The following is a 9,323-nucleotide window of genomic DNA, read 5'->3' on the forward strand; positions in this document are numbered from 1 at the left end:
GCCGGTCTGCTACATGTGCATCTGAAAGAGCTGACCAAGAGTTGCGCAGCTTCCATCTTTATTTTTTTGGACTTACTCTATTTTCGGATTTGTCTGGTTCGAGGTTAAGTTACCTGTGGCTGCAGTTCTTGAAAGACTTCGATGAAGTAGACAACTATGCATGGGGTGCTACTATTCTTGCATTCTTATGCAGTCAACTTTACCGTGTGAGTAAGGGTACAAAAACCGTTGAAGGGTTTTAGCCATTTGTTAAGGTAATTATTTATTACATATTTGGTAGTTATAGACTAATGTCGTTGAAGGTTATAGTCTTACTAATATATTATTTTTGTAGGCCTGAGCATGAGAGCATATTGTCGCCTTTTGTCCTCAGTGTGGCCCTGCGATTTATGGTTTTTCCAAGATCGACCGATAGGCTACAATAAATGTCAAGGAGGATAATGCTAAGTTCATTTTAGATGGTCTGCAATTAAATGAGGTAAATGGTTTAAAATCGTTTATAATCGTTTAAGCATTTATCATTCATTAGTATAAATTGTTGAAATGTTTAGCATTCTTAAGTAATCATCGCTGCAAGAATTTGTCTTCGTTAGTACAAATCATTATCGCATTAGCATTTAGCATTCATTAGTATAAATTGTTCTAATGTTTAACATTCTAAAGTAATGATTGCTTATAAGATTTTGTATTCCTTAGTACAAATCGTTATTGCTTTAGCATTTAACTTTTATTAGTGTAAATCTTTGAAATGTTTAGCATTTTTAAGTAATCATCGCTGTAGGATTTTGTCTTCGTTAGTACAAATCATTATCGTATTAGCATTTAGCATTCATTAGTATAAATTGTTCTAATGTTTAACATTATTAAGTAATGATCGTTGCAGGATTTTGTATTCCTTAGTATAAATCGTTATCGCTTTAGCATTTAACTTTTATTAGTGTAAATCGTTATAATCTTTAGTATTCTTAAGTAATGATCGTTGAATGATTTTGTCTTCGTTAGTACAAAGCGGTATCGTTTTAGCATTCATTATTGTAAATTGTTGTAATATGTAGCATTCATTAGTGTAAATCATTTTAATACAAAACATTCATTAGCAACAATCGTTGTAATATATTTAGCACTCGTTATTATAAATCATTTTAATATTTAGCATTCATTAGCATGAATAATTATGCCTATACCTAAAAGAGAGTCCACCAAGAAAAGAGAGTCCACCAAGAAAAAGAAAGAGACGATTTGTATATCATAGTCCATCTGAGTCGTCAAGTGCTACTGAATAAACATTATGTGATTTTTGTATCCCGATAATTATTTATTGTAATTCTATAATTCTTTGTTGTAATTCTATAATTCTTTTTTGTAATGTGACATTCTATAAATATATAATTCTTTTTTTAATAAGTTCAACACACAAGTGCTACTGAATAAATTGTTGTAATGTTCGGCCTTCATAAAAAAAAATTGAAGAAGCATTTAGCGTTGTGTACTACAGAAATTATGATTTACTTTTACGACCTTTCTTCCTATCGTGATTTACACAAAAAATGATAAAAGGCTGAAAGGATTTGTACGTATAAAGGCTACATGTTATCGCGATTTGCTTGATATCGATTGGCTTGCAATCAGTTCTATAAGAGATCGCGATTTGTTTTTTATAGAAGAAGTGTTCTATCACGATCTGTACACCCATGAACATAAAGCAAAAATGATTTGTCCTATCATGATTTGTGTTTACGAGCTTTGTCTATAAGAATGATATGCCCTATCACGATTAGGGTTTAGGTTTTTGTGTTTTAAGGGTTTAGGGTTTTAGAATTTAAGGTTTAGGGTTTAGGGTCTAGGGTTTAGGGTTTGGTGTTTAGTGTTTTAGGGTTTAGGGTTTTAGGTTTTAGGGTTTGTAGTTTAGGCTTTAGGGTTTGGGGTTTGGGGTTTGGGGTTTAGGGTTTAAGTTTTGTATCTATCTATATTTCAAATGGATCATCTTAAATAAAAAAAATTTGGGTTTATTTGATACCCAAATAAATTTAATTAAAAAATATATATGTAAATGTGTATATATATATATATAATAGTTTAGATTGGGTTTGCCTTTACGAGCTTTGTCTAAGTGAACGACACGTCATATCGCGATTTACACAATGACTGATTCATAAAAGGTAAAAAAAGAAAAACAATAAACAAATCGAGACGATGTTTAGACTTAGTAAAGAACAAATCGAGTTAACTTCAATGATACAAATCAATGTAACTTTATAAATACAAATTGATTTCGTTCACAAAGACATATCATTGTCGCGGTAACTTCATAACTACAAATCGATGTGATTTACAACCACATTCATTTACAAAAAATATGAGTATTTAGTTATAATACATCATAATCAATGGTTTGGCTTAGATACAATACATGACCATCATGTATATGGAAATAGTTTAGACTCAGATCAGGGTTTGGACTGGACCTATAAGAGATTTGGATCCGTTTAAGACCCAAATAAATGTAATCTAATGTAAAAGTATTTTAGATCCATTTAGAGATCAAATTGGATCCTACTAAGAAAATAAGATATCGAATCTACTTAAAGACTCAATTTGATCTCATTATGTATATTAACATTTAGACCCATTTGGAGATCCAATTGGATTCCAGTAAGTAAATAAGGCTTTTGGATCTACCTGAGACCTAAATGGTTCTCATGAATGTAAAATGAATTTGTTTAAATCTGAATTCAATTCGAGGTCCAAATAACTCCTACTTAAGAAAAAAAGAATTGGATTCACTTATGATCTAAATGAATCATTTTAGTGTACTGTGAATTTTACTAAAATATAATAAGTTTTTGATCTATCTAAATTCCAAATGGATCATACTTAAATATAATAACTTTTGGGTTCATTTGAGACCCAAATAAATTTAATTAAAATATATATATGTAAATTTGTATCTCTCTCTATATATAATAGTTTAGATTGGGTTTAAATTTGATGAGAGCTAAATAGGTCTCACATCCAACCCAATCCAATCACTCCCCTACCTAAACCCATCTGACAATCAAATACATCTCATCCCACCAAATCCATTTGAATATCCTATTATGATTTGCCTTTACGAGCTTTGTCTATATGAATGATATGTCCTATCGTGATTTACAAAATGACTGATTCATAAAAGGCAGAAAAGAAAAACAACAAACAAATCGACACAATGTTTAGACTTAGTAAAGTATAAATTGAGGTAACTTCAGCGATACAAATCGAGGTAACTTCATAAATACAAATCGATTTCATTGAGAAAGACAAACAAAGGCATATTGTTGCTTGATATTGATTGACTTGCAATCAATTATAATTCATTTTTGCAAAAGGCAAATGAAATGATGTTTTTTAATTAATGTGCAATGCAATTTATTTGTGTGCGCTTTTTTAAAATGAGCGGTATGTGAAACGATGTTTCCTTTATAAATGAATGACAGGTCGCACAAGTTTAGGAGGGTGTCGCTTCGCTTTGCTTCGTCAGTAAAGAATAGACGAAGTGACATTTCCTTTATAAATGATGAGTTTGTGGTTTGAACATATAACAGACAAATTATGTAAATCTCTCTGGGTTGAAATAAAAATTAATTTTACTAAACACGTCAATAAGTTGGACTGTTATTTGTAGCAAAGGTAAATCGTTGTCTCCGACATAGATGTCATTGTGTAAATCACTTAAGGACATTATCTGGTATAACGATTCAAATACAATATATGTACAACAATTTGAAGAATTTTGCAAAAGTTTTGAGAAGAAACTTGGAGAAAGAATGGCAATTTTTGTGTTTTGAGCCAAACTTGGAGTATTCGAGCTTGGAGGAACCGAGTAGGATGCCTTCCATCCTCATGGTATCGTGATGGACATGAAGGGCATCCACCATTGTTGTTTTAAGTGCATCTCTGCTACTGTTCGTGACCCACAATGTTGCATGTGTTCCTTGGTGGCAATTTTAGATTACACTTCTTATCTTGTGACCACTAGGATTGAAGAAACATGTTTGTGGCTTGAACTGGCCAATTTTTGTCTCCATCAGTTTGGCTAAAACCCAATTGCTCTATTAAATTTGTGTTGTGGATGTTGTTATTGCTTCTTAAATCTGTCATCTCATTGTTAGAGTTGGATTGTGTTGCACCATATTTGAAACATGCATGTCTTTTGAATGAATACAGATTTGTTAAGTTATTTTCTTGAAAGCTTGTGTGGTTGATTATCTTTCGTGTTTGAGTTGAGCATTGTCTAACCGGAGTTGGGTTTCAGAGAAAGGGTAGTTGAAAATTTGATAAATCACCATTGGAAGTATATTTTTTGTGCAGGTCAAATTTTAACCACCAAAAAATTAAAATCGAAAATCAAAACTTGTGCATTTGTGCTTGATGTGTGTTTATGCATTTTGGTTTGTCTGACCCAGTCCTGATAATCAGAGTGTATCTTCGTAGATATAGGTCTATTTTGTGCTTACTTAGATTTGTTGAAAATCTAATGAACTCTCCTATATTTCCAGTGTTCAGTCTGCTGACAGATTTTGTATTTGCAGTCACCAAAAATAGATCTGAACAAAGAGTACAGTCATTCGAGTGACTGTATTTCTGGTGCATCATTCAGACCGGTTATTCATACCATATCATGGCACCCCGATATCAAAAAATTATAATTATTGATTCATTGGAAAGATATTTTTGTTTTCTGTGTTTTCTCTGTTAATCAGTTTTTTCAAATTTAGTGACCTACTAAGTCAAATTCTAGTAGTATCAGTCATTGTCATATTCCATAAAATTTCACTTTGACTGCTTTTGCAATAGAATTTTATTTCGATGTCTTGATCACGAACTGACTTATTGTCGGTGTGCACCATATTCCATAAAACTAAATAAAAGGATAAAGAAACTACACAAAAATACCTTTTCAATGATACCTGATTTGCAGAAAAACTACGAACGAGATACAACCCTGACAACATTCTTAAAACAAGAGCTGAACAAGCATGGTTATTCCTATCCCAATTATTCTATACTATTTTTTAGCCATTTATACTAGAAACCCAAAAACATAATAAAAAGAATAGAGGCATATCGAGGTGTTATATTTCCAATGCCACCAAGGTTACCATGATCTAATGAGTGGTTGGAGAGAAACATCATTTAAAAGTTAGACTATTTGGTTGTTCCAGTCTACAAAGCATGTTTCGTTTCCAATTTTGTAACTCCGACGAGAACCTTAGAGGGGTTTTGAGTTCTGACTCAAAATAGAAAACTTATTGACATGTATCTTAACTTTCCAACAACTTAAAAATATATGTTTTCAACGTTGAATCAGAGAGATACATATCTGAGAACAATGAATGTTCAACAAAAATTTGTAAATATGCGAATATGCGAATTTTCTCCTAAATACACGATCTTCCTCTTAAATATGCAAAATTCCTCCTGAATATGTGATTTTTCTCTCAAATATTTAAATTTTCTCTTAAATATGTGTCTAAGTATTGCATCCAAGATTTGCTACAGACTTTACCACTTATTTTTTACCCAAAAAATGAAAGATTATGAAAAAATATAAAGAAGAACAAACAAACTAGGCATAAATACATTACCAACGATACTTGATTTGCTAGAAAATGATAAACGGATGCAGGGATACAACCCTGATAACATTTTTAAAATAAAAGATGAACAAATGTGATTGTGCCTATCCTGATTATTCTATGCTATTTTCTAGCCACGTGCCAAAAATCTAAAAAAATAATAAAAAGTGCAGAGAGATCATGTTGTTCGCTTTTTAATGCCACTAAGATCAGCTTGATCAGATTAGTGGTGGGGAAGAAACATTCTTTGAAAGATAGATTGTTCAATTATTCTAGTTTGTAGGGCATATTTCTGTTCTATTTTTTAAACTCAAAAACATAAACCTTAGAAGGGTTTTCAGTTCTTACTAAAAACAGGAAAGTTACAGGCCTATATCTTCTTCTAACGACTATAAAAATATAGGTTTTCATTATTAGATCAGAGAGATACAGATATGAAAAAAAAATGGTTTTGCAGAAAATACGTGAATATGCAAATTTCTCTTAAACATGTGAATTTTCTCCTATATATGTATTTTTTTCTCTCAAATATGAAAATATTCTCCTAAATATGTGAATTTCTTCTTAAATATGAGAAATTTCTCTTAAATATGTGAATTTTCTCTTATATATGCAATTTTTTTTCCAAATATATAAATTTTCTCCTAAATATTTATTTTTTCTCTCAAATATATGAATTTCTTCCTAAATATGCAAATTTCCTACCAAATATGTGAATGTCCTCTCAAATATATGATTTTCCTCCTAAATATGTGAATTTCTTCATAAATATGTGGGTTTCTTTCAAATATGCGATTTTTTGCTTAAATATATGATTTTCTTCTCAAATATTTAAGAGAAATCACATATTTAAGAGAAAATTCACATATTTGGAAAAAAAATTGTATATTTGAGAAAAAATGCATATATTTGGAAGAAAATTTATATATTTAGAAGGAAATTTGTATATTCAAGAGAAAAATATCATATATATAAGAGGAAATTCATATGTTTAGATGGAAATTTACATATTTAGGATGAAATTCGCATATTCACATATTTTTTGCAGAATAATTTTTGTTCTCAAATCTTTATTTCTCATATCCGAAGTTGAAAACCTATATTTTTATAATAGTTGGAAAGCGGAAACACAAGACTGTAACTTTTCTGTTTTAAGTCAGAACCGAAAAGCCCTTTAGGGTTCCCCTTTCTCAGTTTCAAAATCAGAACAGAAATATATTCTGCAGACTGAAACAACCAAACAATCTATCTTCTAGTGGATATTTTTCTCCAACCTTTCATCAGATTAAGGTGATCTTGGTGGTGTTGGAAAGCTAAGGCCTCAATCTGTCTCTTTTCTTTTTATTATTTTTTTGGATTTTTGATGCAGGTGGGCAGAAAATAATATAGAATAATCTGGATAAACACAATCACACCTATTCATCTCTTATTTTAGGAATCATGTCAGGGTTGTTTCTCAATGCTTGTTCATTGTTTTTTAGCGAATTAGGAATCGTTGAAAATGTGTTTTTTCAAGTTTCTTTGTTTTTTTATGTATTTTTCAAAAATCCTTCATTTTCTAAGTAAAAAATTAATGGCAAATTCTAACACATATCTTAAATGCAATACTTTGACACATATTTAGAAAAAAAATCACATATGTAGGAGAAAATCACATATTTAGTTGGAAATTCATATATTTGGGAGAAAATTCACATATTTTAAAGAAAATTTGCATATTTTTTGCATGACAGTCTTTGTTCTCTGATATGTATCTCTCTGATATGATGTTGAAAATTTACATTTTTATAGTTGTTGAAAATGTGATACATGCATGTAACGTTCTTGTTTTGTGTAACAACTAAAAACCCCTTTAGGATTCTCGTTTTTGAGTTCTAAAACTGAAACAAAAACATGCTCTGCAGACTAGAATAACCAAACAGTCTATCTTTCAAAGGATATTTCTCCCCAACCACTCATTAGATTAAGGTGATCTTTATGGTATTGGAAAGTTAATGCCTCGATTTGTCTTTGTCCCTTTTGTTGTTTTTTCAGATTTCTACTGCAGGTGGTCATTAGCATAGAATAATAAGGATAACCACAGTCGTGCCTTTTCATCTCATGTTTAGAAATGTTGTAAGGGTTGTATCTCAACATTTGTTCACAATTTTTCAGCGAATTAGGTATCGTTGAAATGGTATTTATGTCTAATTTCTTTGTTCTTTTGTGTGTGTTTTTGAAATCATTTATTTTTTAGGTAAAAAATCAGTGATAAGGTCTGTCATAAATCTTTGATGCAATACTTGGGAACATATTTGGGGGGAAATTTGCATATCTGAAAGAAAACCACTCATGCAAAGGTTAAAATGGTCTTTTTAATGACAGATATTTGCAATTTTGGACATCAAACAAATTTTTGAAAATTATAAGGTTTTTCGTGAAATGCATCATTTTTGTCGTACAATACTTATGATAATTTTTCATACTTTTATTATCTCCCTTTCTGCCCCTCTTAAAACATATTGGCATCAATGCACTCTTAAAAAGTGTTTGCCATGTAGAACATTTGTCGGTCGAACAAGCAAAGCGACAAATGTTCTGGATATAAGAATCTTGAGTGAGAGACAAATGTTTTGGACTTTTGCATCCCCTCAATTAAATTGAGCACAGAACACACATGATAGGTGAATCAAATGCGGGACAACACCTCAGCAGGGAGTGTGGTGTCCCTCCAAGAGATTCTTCGGTGAATCAAACACCCCCTTAACATGATTGCACATCCACAAAATCATTTTTCGAGTTGCTGGTCCATAATAATTCTACATCCACACACAAGGGCTAGTACCAAGATCTAATCAGTCACCAGCAAGGCACAATCTAATCGGTCAAACCCACCATTAGGTGTAAAAAAACTAATAAAAATATGTAAGTGTGCACAAGTCTCTTTGAGTTTGAGATTAAAGGAGCAGCTAACAACCATGACTATATGACACTAGCCAATCACACGACAGCATTGCATGGGGCCCACAACTACAAAGTTTAGACCCCACGTGAAATGTTGTCATGTGTTTGCCTGTGTCAAATATTCATGGCACTTAGCCATTCTTTGAAATACTGCTCTAACATCTTATGAAATTGGGATCCTCAAAGGATTTTTAGCTTGACCCCCTTGCCAAAAAGCCTTGCATTTTTGGCAGTTTTGAAGATTTTAGATCCACGGATTTGAGATCTCTCATTTTAGTAATTGGAGGATTTGGCATGAGTTACCAATGGGGCTCGGCGTGGTTGGTAAGAGCTATCAGTGTACGTCTCCTTGTGGTGGGATGTTGCAGGTTAAAAAACCTTAGTGGTACATTGAACAATAACTGGTGGGGTTATGCCTAACCCCATCTTGCCTTTCTAAAAAAAGGATTTGGCATCTGTCGAATTTGACTTCAATCCAGAGATCTGTAACAAACCAAACTCATCCCTATTGAAAAGTGGATTTTTTTTTTTATAATTGTGGAAACTCTACCCAGAGATCCGGAGCCTTACAGATATAACACAATCCAAACCACAAGGGATCTTACATTAACCCAACAATCGACTAATTAACTTTATTCATCAATAATTAAAGTTTAAGAACATAATCAAATAAATGTCCTTAATTATAGAGCCACACTGTCCCAAACAAAATATTATAAAGTAGTCATGAAGCCTCATAAGCCCCATATAGTAGATGTCCTC

The sequence above is a fragment of the Nuphar pumila genome, chromosome 8, assembly GCF_984573655.1.
Source record: "Nuphar pumila chromosome 8, dmNupPumi1.hap1.1, whole genome shotgun sequence".
Taxonomy (NCBI): Eukaryota; Viridiplantae; Streptophyta; class Magnoliopsida; order Nymphaeales; family Nymphaeaceae; genus Nuphar; species Nuphar pumila.